Below are 14,659 nucleotides of genomic sequence, written 5' to 3' on the forward strand. Positions count from 1 at the left end.
TATATAATGGTGCCAACATTTTAGGGTTTCCCATATTCTTCAACCTCTTTCATCGAAGTTGAAACCCTAGCCCCATTATGCTTATAATAGATCTTTGAAGTGTTTGTAAAGTTTTTGAAGAGAAAAGGAAGCTTGTGATGCTTAGATTATTATTGTCCAGTAAAGAATCTACCTTCTAGTCACTTCATGTGCTTTGTAAGTCTCAACGTTTGCTGCTTTATTCAAGTTTATGCATAGATCTAGGACCTCACATGCTTTTTGGTAACTTTTTGTCATTTTAACCTTATGTTCTTGGAGTTTGAGCAACTCCAGAACATCAGATTGCAAATGGACATGTTTCTGGTCTTTATGAAAAAGAAAAAGGAGTGTGCATGGGTTCTTTTTCAATCATGCACAACATTATGAACTTTTATGAAATTAATCAAGTTAGGGTTTTAGATTGGGTTAGATATATCAATTAGAATGGATAAAGTTGGAAACTTTATCCATTAAGTCACTAGAAAGATTCAGATCTAAAGATCCAAGCCTCGATCTAAAAATATTAAGTGCTTAATGAGTAAAGAGGTTTTTGCAAGGGGAATCATGTCACGACAAAGGTTAGGTCTCAATGTGAATGTTTGGATGGGTTTGTGACTAGTTTTTCACCTTGTGGACACAACGCGACCCATAGCTAGTCGTGGTATGTTAATCATTGGTCGTTGACTTTTTGACCAGTTTGACTTGTGGTCAACTGTGATGGATTTAGGTCATGGACTATATTTTAAAGGTCACAGTGGTCTTTTGCCCCAAAGTGTTAGTGTAAATAAGCCAACACTCTAATAGACAGAAAAGTTAAGTGTTATTTGCTAAATTAGGGTTATATAATTGTATAGTGGTTCTAGGAAGTCTTGGTGCCACCTAACTCGTTTGTCTGTTTATACCTTATCGATTATTCAGGTGAGTTTTCAGTAACTCTCTTATTATGTGGACACTGTGATATTAGGATGTTATACCATGAAAATCCTCTTCGAGGCAAATGGTCATGGAATGGTCAAGTAGAGAAAATCCTCTCAGAGGGAATCTAGTTGAACCAGTAAGTAGAATGAGGTACCTTGACCACATCTAACCACCGGCGCTGCCTCATGTTCAGATTCGGCTGATCCATGAGGTACCTTAAACTCTTGTGGTCCGTGTAAATGGTACAACGGATTCCGTAGAGGTAATGCCGCCAAATCTTGAGGATGAAAACCACATCCCCCAACTCTAAATCATGCGTCGGATAGTTAGCCTCGTGAGGCTTTAGCTGCCTTGACGCGTAAGCTATCACATGACCCCACTGCATCAAAACTTCACCCATACCCATAATCGACGTTTCACAATAAACTACGAAGTCATCAACTCCCTCGGGCAGAGTCAAAATCGATGCCTCGCATAACCGCTGTCTAAGAGTCTCGAAGGATGCCTGCTGCTCAGGCCCCCATCGGAATGTCACCGACTTCTTGGTTAGTCGGGTCAAAGGAGCAGTGATCTTGCAGAAGTCCTGAATGAATCTCCGATAATAACCCGCTAGACCAAGAAAACTCCGAATCTCAGTTGGAGACCTCGGAACCTTCCACTGCATCACGACCTCTATCTTGGCCGGATCAACCAGAATACCCTTCTGGTTGACGAGATGCCCAAGAAACTGCACCTCGCGCAACTAGAACTCACACTTGGAGAACTTCGCAAAAAGTCTCTCCCTCCTCCGTGTCTCCAGCACTTCCCTCAGGTGCTCCTCATGCTGCTCCTGAGTCTTGGAATAAACCAAGATGTCGTCGATGAAAACTATCACAGACCAATCCAGCATCGGTCTGCACACGTTTTGAGCATTCTAACACTTCCTAAGTGTACATGCAACCCTAATAACCTTGGATCTATGTTTGTCTAGTTATCATGCAAAGTTGAATTCCAAGGTTATATTCCTATCTAGCATACATGGGGAACATTTTTAACTTGAATGAAAGATAGAATAACTTACCTTGTTGTTGATTATGATCCTTGAAACCTTGTGAGCCTAGCACCCCAAGTGTGATGCCTCAAATGCTTCAAACAACACCAAATGCAAAGGAGTAAACTTTGAGAGAATCTTACACTTGCAAAATCGGCTCTAGCCCTCTTGTTTCTTAGTGTCGCCGATTTTGGGGAGAACACCTTTGTTTATATAGTGTGTTGCATTAGGTAAACCCTAATGTAACATGACTCTTCATTTCATGATCCATGGGTTAACTCCATGGAGCATCCATGGAGCATCCTATGGGTGGAACCCAACTTGATAATCCATGGAGCCTCTTAGCCCACTATATAAGATATGGAAGATTTACATAATCTACCCATATATTTAATTAGTTATCTTTTGATCACTTAATTAATTCTAAATTAATTCTTGATCAAACTAATTAAATAATATTATTAATATATTAGAACTTATAATATATTAATAAACCATAAGTGTTATTTCTCTCATTTTAGTTTATCCAATTGCATGGTGCCATGCAACCCAAATGGACCATGTCGGGTCGGGTCAAGTACATACCAGAATTAGTTATGGACTTAAACACCTTATCCAACAGTCTCCCACTTGGATAAGTCTAATAACTATAACTGCAATACTTCAAGAACCGATCGGCAATCGTAGCTCTTTCAAGGTCTCTCGGAACTGAGAAGATGATGATATGCCATTTAAGATAAGTGATCATATAATCCTCTGTTCTAGATATCAGCCGGACAAATACATGGAACAATGTCTTACTTATTGTCCTGCAGTTTGTTTCCCGATTTCCGATTTGTTTGACAAAGAACTTAATTGAACACATCAACTTAGTTCTGACTGGGCCCGGTACATAGGTCAAAACAAAATCATCGAGGGGCCCAGATATCAGCTTCTAATCCAAGAAGGAACAGATAAACTTCGACTCATATGTTTGTTCTACTACTCATTGAATTATACACAAGAGCACGTTTTATAACATCGAGTTACCAATGCGTTTTCGTACAATCAATGCATAACCAACTCATAAGTAACAAATCATATATCTAGGTTTGAAGACTTATATGATATTACCGTCTCACGATCACTTGAGATAAATTCCATGAAGTGATTCCAGTGAGCGTGGGTTGAGTCCAATGCTTAGAACTTATGAGCACTCATGAGTGTTGTAGCCATGTCCAACAACTTAGACCTCTGCAACCAATCATGACAGTCTTGATTCATACCTACTTCCGACATATGACCGACTGTGGAGGTTTGAATAATATGATATACCAAACATAATTATTCTGGAAGTCAAAACATGCAAAAGAAATATAGTAAACGATCGACAAGAGATAGCAACACTTTACTCATAAATAAAACACCTTTTATTCATCATCTAATGTCAATTACACTTTACAAATTTCAAGGTTATCTAACTACTAAATCTAATATCATCCTTCAGCCCTATGCTCCGAGCATGCTGGAGATGGTTAACCCGAGTCAGTCCCTTCGTGAGGGGATCTGCTGGATTCTCATCCGATGATACCCTCTTTGCCACGAGGAGTCCTTCTTCTATTCGATATCTGATGAAATGGTATTTTCTGTCGATGTGTCTGGATCTCCCGTGATCCCTTGGTTCCTTGGCTAAGGCAACTGCACTTTCACTATCACAGAAAATTTCCATTGGCTCTTTAATAGCTGGTACAACTCCAAGGTCTCCAATGAAGTTCTTCAGCCATATTGCCTCCTTTGCTGCCTCGCTAGCTGCTATATACTCTGATTCGCAAGTTGAATCAGCCACTGTCTCTTTGCTTGGAACTCTTCCAAGAAATTGCTCCTCCGTTTAAGGTAAAGACCCAGCCTGACTGAGAGCGGAAATTATCCCTATCAGTCTGAAAGCTAGCATCACTATACCCTACAACTCTCAAGTCTTCACTCCCACCGAGGGTAAGGACCCAGTCCTTAGTCCTCCGTAGGTACTTGAGGATATTCTTTACCGCAATCCAGTGTGCCTTGCCAGGGTTCCCTTGATACCTGCTAACCATGCTCAAAGAAAAGGCTACATCAGGTCGAGTACACGTCATAGCATACATGATCGATCCTACAGCCGAAGCATAAGGTATTCGACTTATTTCTACTATCTCAGCCTCAGTACTAGGGCTTTGTGTCTTACTCAATCTGGCGTTACTCTGGATGGGTAACTCTCCTTTCTTGGAGTCCCGCATGCCGAATCTCTTCAGCACCTTATCCAAGTAGGTACTCTGACTAAGTCCAATTAGTCTTTTACTCCGGTCTCTCAAGATCCTTATCCCTAGAATATATGCAGCTTCTCCTAGGTCCTTCATAGAGAAACACTTCCCAAGCCAGGACTTAACTTCCTGCAGAGTTGATATGTCATTTCCTATGAGTAGTATGTCATCCACATACAATACCAAAAAGCTAACTATACTCCCACTAGCCTTGACATATACACAAGATTCATCTTCACTCCTAGAAAAGCCAAATTCTTTGACTTTCTCATCAAAGCAAAGATTCCATCTGCTAGGTGCTTGCTTTAACCCATAAATGGATTTCTCAAGCTTACACACTTTATTAGTGTACTCTGTATTGACAAAACCCTCTGGCTGACTCATGTAAACATCCTCAGCCAACTTTCCATTAAGGAAAGAGGTTTTGACGTCCATTTGCCATATTTCATAGTCATGAAATGCAGCTATGGCTAACAGAACCCTAATAGACTTAATCTTGGCCACTGGAGAAAAGGTCTCATCATAATCAACTCCCGGAGTTTGTGAGAAACCCTTTGCAACCAGTCGTGCCTTATAAGTATGTACATTACCATCCATGTCGGTCTTCTTCTTGAAGATCCATTTGCACCCTACAGTCTTACGACCTGGTACATTCTCAACCAAGATCCAAACTTGATTGTCATACATGGGCTGTATCTCGCTGTCCATTGCCTCTTTCCACTTGGCTGACTCAGGGCCTGCCATGGCTTCCGCGTAACTGTTAGGTTCATCCAGACCTATCAGTGTCTCATCACTGATAAGTGTATCACCTTCCGCAGTAATATGGAATCCATAGTAATGCTCAGGTGCATTCATATCCCTTGTGGAACGCCTCAGAGGTACAGACTTGTCAATTGGCTCAACAGGAGTTTCCTCCTCAAGTTGAGTGCTAGGGTTGGAAGTTCCTTCACCACTTGACTCTTGAATTTCTTCAAGGTCAACTTGCCTCCCACTGTCTCCTTGGCTTATGAACTCTCTCTCTCTCTCTCGAAAGAAAGCCCTCCTAGCTAAAAATACCACATTCTCACTAGGTCTGTAGAAGAGGTAACCAAAGGATTTTTGTGGGTAGCCGATGAAAATACACCTCTTACTTCGAGGTTCGAGCTTATCATGAGTCTCGCGTCTCACGAAAGCCTCGCAACCCCAAATCTTAATGTGGTCTAGTTTGGGTACTTTACCAGTCTACATCTCATGAGGAGTTTTGGCAACTTTCTTTATGGGAACTAGATTAAGGATATGGGCGGCAGTCTCTAAGGCATACCCCCAAAATGAGATTGGTAGTGAAGCTCGACTCATCATGGAACAAACCATATCCAACAAGGTTCGATTACGCCTCTCAGCTACACCATTCAACTGCGGTGTCCTGGGAGGTGTCAATTGTGAGACAATCCCACATTCCCTAAGATAGTCGAGGAACTCTGAACTAAGATACTCACCACCTCGATCGGATCGAAGCATCTTAATGTTCCTGCCCAATTGATTCTCGACTTCCTGTTTAAACTCTTTAAACCTCTCAAAAGTATCTGACTTATGCTTGATTAAGTAGACATATCCATATATACTGTAATCATCAGTAAAAGTCAAATAATAACAATTAGCATCCCTTGTGGCATGTTTGAAGGGCCCACACACATCCGTGTGTATAAGATCCAACAAACCTTCACCCCTCTCACAAGAACCTGTGAAGGGTGACTTTTTCATTTTTCCAAGTAAGCATGATTCGCAACTATCATCTGACTTTAGGTCAAATGACTCCAATACTCCATCCTTTTGGAGTTGGCCTATGCGTTTCTTGCTTATATGTCCAAGACGACAATGCCATAATGATGCTTTATCCAAGTTATTATCATTAACAGAATCAATACACAATACATTATTTCCTAAGTTATCAACCACAGATACAGTTTCATACACACCATCACAAGGTAATGCTTTAAAATAAAGAACATTATTAAAGAAAGCATTAATCGAACCAACTTCATTATCAAATGAAAAGGTGAAACCTTGTTTATACAATGCATGAAAGGAAATAATATTTCTTGCCATTTATGGCGAATAACAACATTTATTCAAATCTAAACTAAACCCACTACTTAGCGATAAAGTATAAACTCCGATCTTGGTGACAGGTAAAGCTTTCCTATTCCCCATGATTAAGTTTATTCTTCCATGCTCCACATTCTCACTTCTTCTTAGTCCCTGCAAATCAGAACAGATATGAATACCACAACCGGTATCAAGGACCCAAGAGTTAGAATGGGGTGAGCTATTAGATAAGATAGTGTAAATACCTGCATGGTTGGGTTTAACTTTCCCATCCTTCACATCTTGCTGGTACTTTGGGCAGTTCCGCTTCCAATGTGACTTTTCATGGCAATAGAAGCATTCAGCCTCTTTAGGGTCAGAAGAAGGAGTGACGAAACCTTTCTTGGTTCCACTTGAAGAAGAGCCATCAAGGGTCCTAGCCTTGGTACCCTTCGAAGAGCTCTTCCTCTTCTTCCCTCGACCTTTCCCGATTGCCAAAACCGGGGCGGAGTTTGGAGTAGGAGTGTTAACAACCGACTTACCCTTAAGACCTGTTTCTGCGGTCTTGAGGAGTCCCTGAAGTTTGCTGAGTGTGACCTCTTCCTTATTCATGTGATGTCATGCGGAATTGATCATAGCACGATGGTAAGGAGTGCAAAATTATATCTATTGCAAGCTCCTCAGGGAAGTTCACATTAAGCTTCAGCAACCGATCCACATACCTTTGCATTTTCTGCATGTGGCTTGTGACGGATTCCCCGTCCTTCATCATGGTTGTTATGATAGAGCATATGATTTCATACCTCTCTTGTCGTGCACTTTGATGGTATCTTTCCATCAGATCTTGGTGCATTTCAAAAGGGTAGAAGTCCTCATAGGACTTTTGGAGTTCCGCTGTCATGGTGGCCAACATGATGCATGCCACTTTTGTAGCATCCCTTTCATGTGCCCGGAAGTCAGCGATCTCCTGGGGAGTTGCAGTGGTCTCATCAATCTCCTTAAGCTCCTTGTCAAGGACATATTCTTTGTCCTCGTAGCGGGTAATCATCCTGATGTTTCTGATCCATTCATTGAAGTTGGATCCATCAAAAATGACTTTCCCACACAAGTTCATAAGGGTAAAGGAGCCATTAGGATTAGAGCCAGAAGCAACATTGTTTGAAGACATCTGAAAGAAGAGAACAAGATTAGTTTAGATATTAAGAGAGTCCTTAATAAAACACCCAAATGTAATATTAAGGCTAGGATCCAATCACAATATATTATAACTTAGAAGAGGTATGCCGTAATCCAGGCTATAACATATTTGAAAGGTAGGTGAATGACGATTCACCAATTTCCACCATGAAAAACGAAATATAGATATTAGGTTTTTAATTGGTTCTTAGAAATTCCTAGATTCTTTTGAGATTCAATGAATTTTTTTTCAAAGGCATGTTTCAATCTCGAGTGTGCCCTCCAAGTTTTGTGACTGGGATACCGAGGATCACAAAACGAGGTGTGAAGTAACCATGCAAATCACTTGGTACCCTTAAAGTTTATCACTCAATCAATGTGCCGGTAAACCACACACGCTCCACCGATACTATGATAAACCTTAAGTCGTCACCCTTTACCTACCTTGTTAAGTCCAAGTTAGTGTGCCGGTTAACCACACACGCTCCACCAACGACTTAAACAAAGTGTAAAGTGTAATTTCATTGATTAGCACCTTACTCAAATTTTTCGTAAAGTAACTAAAATTGGGAATTTAATAAAAGCATTTAGTTACTTTATAATATTCATCATACTTTTAATGAGAATTTATAAGTCCTTGTCCTACCCGTTCGGCTAACGACCCTCCACCGATCAAGGAAGCGGTGGGTGAGAGTGGACACCCATTAAGTTGCCATTTTATAGGCAACAACCTTATACCCCCCTTATAGACCGGCTTCGTGAATGAGGCGTACTAGCGGTAAGACGACTTGATCTTATACATATATATATATTAGTAACTTATAATATTATAAAGTATAAGGGTTGAATTTTAACTTTTAAAATTCTAAGGGTTGGAACTAAAGTTTTAATCAAGACTTTACTTGTTCCAAAACTTGAGGGCAAGTTTTGTAAACTTCAAAAACTTTTCATTTCTTATAACTTATGAATTAATTGAGTAATAAAAATGAAGACTCTTCATTTTTATAACTCTTGTGTTCTTTTAATGGCTTTAATAAAAGTGAGACTTTTGGTTTTCCATAACTTGAGAACAAGTTATGGACTCCATTAAAACACATTATGATCATGAATTAAACTACCATGAAGGTTACAAACAATTCCTATGATCATCTAATCTTCATAAGTTCAAGAACATGAATATGAACACTTTCAAGAATCAAAAATTACACTTAAAAAACTTGTAATTTTGATAATTGCCATTGTAAATGGATTAGCATAAACATTACACCATCTAAGACAAGTTTTAAAACACCAAAACAGTTTAGGGTAATGTTTCTAGTCCATTTCCAGCAACAAATGTCGAAATTCTGAAAACTGCAGCCTCTACTCGTCGAGTACAAGAACAGACTCGATGAGTAACTTGCATTTGTTCGTGGACTCGTCGAGTCCCCCCAAGGACTCGGCGAGTTCATACGAGCAGAAAACAGAAAAATGATTTTTTTCAAGCAGTTTGCACAAAAAAAAACAACAAACAAGCTTAGGCTCTGATACCACTGATGGGTTTTGAGCATTCTAACACTTCCTAAGTGTACATGCAACCCTAATAACCTTGGATCTATGTTTGTCTAGTTATCATGTACAGTTGAATTCCAAGGTTATATTCCTATCTAGCATACATGGGGAACATTTTTAACTTGAATGAAAGATAGAATAACTTACCTTGTTGTTGATTATGATCCTTGAAACCTTGTGAGCCTAGCACCCCAAGTGTGATGCCTCAAATGCTTCAAACAACAACAAATTCAAAGGAGTAAACTTTGAGAGAATCTTACACTTGCAAAATCGGCTCTAGCCCTCTTGTTTCTTAGTGTCGCCGATTTTGGGGAGAACACCTTTGTTTATATAGTGTGTTGCATTAGGTAAACCCTAATGTAACATGACTCTTCATTTCATGATCCATGGGTTAACTCCATGGAGCATCCATGGAGCATCCTATGGGTGGAACCCAACTTGATAATCCATGGAGCCTCTTAGCCCACTATATAAGATATGGAAGATTTACATAATCTACCCATATATTTAATTAGTTATCTTTTGATCACTTAATTAATTCTTGATCAAACTAATTAAATAATATTATTAATATATTAGAACTTATAATATATTAATAAACCATAAGTGTTATTTCTCTCATTTTAGTTTATCCAATTGCATGGTGCCATGCAACCCAAATGGACCATGTCGGGTCGGGTCAAGTACATACCAGAATTAGTTATGGACTTAAACACCTTATCCAACAGTCTCCCACTTGGATAAGTCTAATAACTATAACTGCAATACTTCAGGAACCGATCGGCAATCGTAGCTCTTTCAAGGTCTCTCAGAACTGAGAAGATGATGATACGCCATTTAAGATAAGTGATCATATAATCCTCTGTTCTAGATATCAGCCGGACAAATACATGGAACAATGTCTTACTTATTGTCCTGCAGTTTGTTTCCCGATTTCTGATTTGTTTGACAAAGAACTTAATTGAACACATCAACTTAGTTCTGACCGGGCCCGGTACATAGGTCAAAACAAAATCATCGAGGGGCCCAGATATCAGCTTCTAATCCAAGAAGGAACAGATAAACTTCGACTCATATGTTTGTTCTACTACTCATTGAATTATACACAAGAGCACGTTTTATAACATCGAGTTACCAATGCGTTTTCGTACAATCAATGCATAACCAACTCATAAGTAACAAATCATATATCTAGGTTTGAAGACTTATATGATATTACCGTCTCACGATCACTTGAGATAAATTCCATGAAGTGATTCCAGTGAGCGTGGGTTGAGTCCAATGCTCAGAACTTATGAGCACTCATGAGTGTTGTAGCCATGTCCAACAACTTAGACCTCTGCAACCAATCATGACAGTCTTGATTCATACCTACTTCCGACATATGACCGACTGTGGAGGTTTGAATAATATGATATACCAAACATAATTATTCTGGAAGTCAAAACATGCAAAAGAAATATAGTAAACGATCGACAAGAGATAGCAACACTTTACTCATAAATAAAACACCTTTTATTCATCATCTAATGTCAATTACACTTTACAAATTTCAAGGTTATCTAACTACTAAATCTAATATCATCCTTCAGCCCTATGCTCCGAGCATGCTGGAGATGCTTAACCCGAGTCAGTCCCTTCGTGAGGGGATCTACTGGATTCTCATCCGATGATACCCTCTTTGCCACGAGGAGTCCTTCTTCTATTCGATATCTGATGAAATGGTATTTTCTGTCGATGTGTCTGGATCTCCCGTGATCCCTTGGTTCCTTGGCTAAGGCAACTGCACTTTCACTATCACAGAAAATTTCCATTGGCTCTTTAATAGCTGGTACAACTCCAAGGTCTCCAATGAAGTTCTTCAGCCATATTGCCTCCTTTGCTGCCTCGCTAGCTGCTATATACTCTGATTCGCAAGTTGAATCAGCCACTGTCTCTTGCTTGGAACTCTTCCAAGAAATTGCTCCTCCGTTTAAGGTAAAGACCCAGCCTGACTGAGAGCGGAAATTATCCCTATCAGTCTAAAAAGCTAGCATCACTATACCCTACAACTCTCAAGTCTTCACTCCCACCGAGGTAAGGACCCAGTCCTTAGTCCTCCGTAGGTACTTGAGGATATTCTTTACCGCATTCCAGTGTGCCTTGCCAGGGTTCCCCTGATACCTACTAACCATGCTCAAAGCAAAGGCTACATCAGGTCGAGTACACGTCATAGCATACATGATCGATCCTACAGCCGAAGCATAAGGTATTCGACTCATTTCTGCTATCTCAGCCTCAGTACTAGGGCTTTGTGTCTTACTCAATCTGGCGTTACTCTGGATGGGTAACTCTCCTTTCTTGCAGTCCTGCATGCCGAATCTCTTCAGCACCTTATCCAAGTAGGTACTCTGACTAAGTCCAATGAGTCTTTTACTCCGGTCTCTCAAGATCCTTATCCCTAAAATATAGGCAGCTTCTCCTAGGTCCTTCATAGAGAAACACTTCCCAAGCCAGGACTTAACTTCCTGCAGAGTTGGGATGTCATTTCCTATGAGTAGTATGTCATCCACATACAATACCAAAAAGCTAACTATACTCCCACTAGCCTTGACATATACACAAGATTCATCTTCACTCCTAGAAAAGCCAAATTCTTTGACTTTCTCATCAAAGCAAAGATTCCATCTGCGAGGTGCTTGCTTTAACCCATAAATGGATTTCTCAAGCTTACACACTTTATTAGGGTACTATGTATTGACAAAACCCTCTGGCTGACTCATGTAAACATCCTCAGCCAACTTTCCATTAAGGAAAGCGGTTTTGACATCCATTTGTCATATTTCATAGTCATGAGATGCAACTATGGCTAACAGAACCCTAATAGACTTAATCTTGGCCACTGGAGAAAAGGTCTCATCATAATCAACTCCCGGAGTTTGTGAGAAACCCTTTGCAACAAGTCGTGCCTTATAAGTGTGTACATTACCATCCATGTCGGTCTTCTTCTTGAAGATCCATTTGCACCCTACAGTCTTACGACCTGGTACATTCTCAACCAAGTTCCAAACTTGATTGTCATACATGGACTGTATCTCGCTGTCCAATGCCTCTTTCCACTTGGCTGACTCAGGGCCTGCCATGGCTTCCGCGTAACTGTTAGGTTCATCCAGACCTATCAGTGTCTCATCACTGATAAGTGTATCACCTTCCGCAGTAATATGGAATCCATAGTAATGCTCAGGTGCATTCCTAACCCTTGTGGAACGCCTCAGAGGTACAGACTTGTCAATTGGCTCAACAGGAGTTTCCTCCTCAAGTTGAGTGCTAGGGTTTGAAGTTCCTTCACCACTTGACTCTTGAATTTCTTCAAGGTCAACTTGCCTCCCACTGTCTCCTTGGCTTATGAACTCTCTCTCTCGAAAGAAATCCCTCCTAGCTACAAAGACCACATTCTCACTAGGTCTGTAGAAGAGGTAAACAAAGGATTTCTGTGGGTAGCCGATGAAAATACACCTCTCACTTCGAGGTTTGAGCTTATCATGAGTCTCGCGTCTCACGAAAGCCTCGCAACCGCAAATCTTAATGTGGTCTAGTTTGGGTACTTTACCAGTCCACATCTCATGAGGAGTTTTGGCAACTTTCTTTGTGGGAACTAGATTAAGGATATGGGCGGCAGTCGCTAAGGCATACCCCCAAAATGAGATTGGTAGCGAAGCTCGACTCATCATGGAACGAACCATATCCAACAAGGTTCGATTACGCCTCTCAGCTACACCATTCAACTGCGGTGTCCTGGGAGGTGTCAATTGTGAGACAATACCACATTCCCTAAGATAGTTCCGTACTTTCCTCAAGAATTGCCTCGACTCCTCCAAGTCCCTTCTACCACTACTGCTGATCTCATTCTAAACTCATCCTAGGCTTGCCCTAGGGTAATCACCAACCCACTCTTCGCCATCAGCTGCATAAGAAGTCCTTGCTATCTCCCCCTAACTAGCTCGCGAATACTATTACATATCACTAAGACTAGATAATTTTTCGAATGAGAGGTCCTACCGTACAACGGTTAGACTCAAACGAGAGCTGCGAAATAGAGCTAAACCTAACCTTCTGAAATTTTTTAATCCTTGCAATATGTAACTTAACATATTCGTCTACTAGTTAGTTAGAGATAACTAGAAACCCTAGAATCACAAAGCAAGCAGCATCCGAGCATCGAGTAACCATAATCAAGCATATCTCTCTCAGGCTATCCCTGACTAATCTGTACTAGAATGTGATTCATAACGTTGAGATACATATAACAGGAACATAAGGCATCCTTCCTAGATCCTTAGTCCTAATCTAGCATGTAGTTCTCATAAACATATAACAGGCACATAAGGCATCCTTCCTAGATCCTTAGTCCTAATCTAGCATGCAGTTCTCATAAACATATCATAACATAAACTTGAATGGGTAATTTGGGAGTACTTACTTGAGCTCGGCTAATTGCATGCACCACACCCTTTTTCTCTTTTCAAAATTCTTTTCTCTTTTCAAAATCCTTTTTGTAAAAATGATTTTCTTTGAAAATTATCATACCAATTCCTTAGTTTGAGTTTAGACACACCCGAGAGTGTGCTCAGATCCCTCAAACCAAGGCTCTGATACCAACTTGAAACATCCCAAAAATACAGACCAAAATTTTCGTTTTTAATTATTAACAAAATTATAGTTATCCAAAACACATGTCATAATATCTCAAACATCATGTTAATGTATATCAAAATATCAGAGTATAAACATCCCAGACTGAACAAATGGTGCGTGCACAACAATCATCCCGAGCCCTTCCCCTTGCTACCGGAAGTACCTGAAACTAAAACTGAAAACTGTAAGCACAAAGCTTAGTGAGTCACCCCAAACTACCACATACCATACACATAACATGGAACTAGGAGATACGGGCCCCGCCCACTCTCATGGAGATTTGGGCCCCGCCCACACTCCGCTGTCTAACATGCATACAAGTATCACACAGAAAACAAGAATATCTATTCCTATCAAGCAGTCACAAAACTATACTCAAATAATACTACGAGATACGGGTCCCGCCCACTCTCGACTACTATGAGATTCGGGCCCCACTCACACTCAGCTACTATCATATCACATATACGGGCCAGCCTTGGTACCGTAGACCCATTCCTACTGAAGGAAACTCACCTCGCAAGGCTGACTGCTGAAAAGTCGAGTGAGGAATCTCTGACTGCTGCTCCGTCGACTCCCCGACTATCAATTTCATAATAACACTTAATCAGAATCTGATAATCCTTCTTAGGGTAAAATGATCATTTTACCCCTGGTCAAAGTCAACGTGTGGTTCAAAGTCAACCTTCTGGTTGACCCAACTCGTCGAGTTGCTCCATCAACTCATCGAGTCCTATATCCTGAAATCACGATCTAACTCGTTGAGTTTCCAGGCTACTCACAGTCGCGATCTACCGATTTAAATCGCCGAGTCCCTTCACCGACTCGACGAGTTCTACCTAAAGCTAAAACGGGATAAAACAAATCAACTCATCGAGTCCCTCTATGGACTCGCCGAGTTCCCCTGTCTGATTAAGCCATCTTAATGGATTAAGCTCCTACCCTTCATATCCAA

The sequence above is a fragment of the Lactuca virosa genome, chromosome 4 (assembly GCF_052849685.1).
Source record: "Lactuca virosa cultivar CGN04683 chromosome 4, Lactuca_virosa_CGN04683_v6, whole genome shotgun sequence".
NCBI classification, from domain to species: Eukaryota; Viridiplantae; Streptophyta; class Magnoliopsida; order Asterales; family Asteraceae; genus Lactuca; species Lactuca virosa.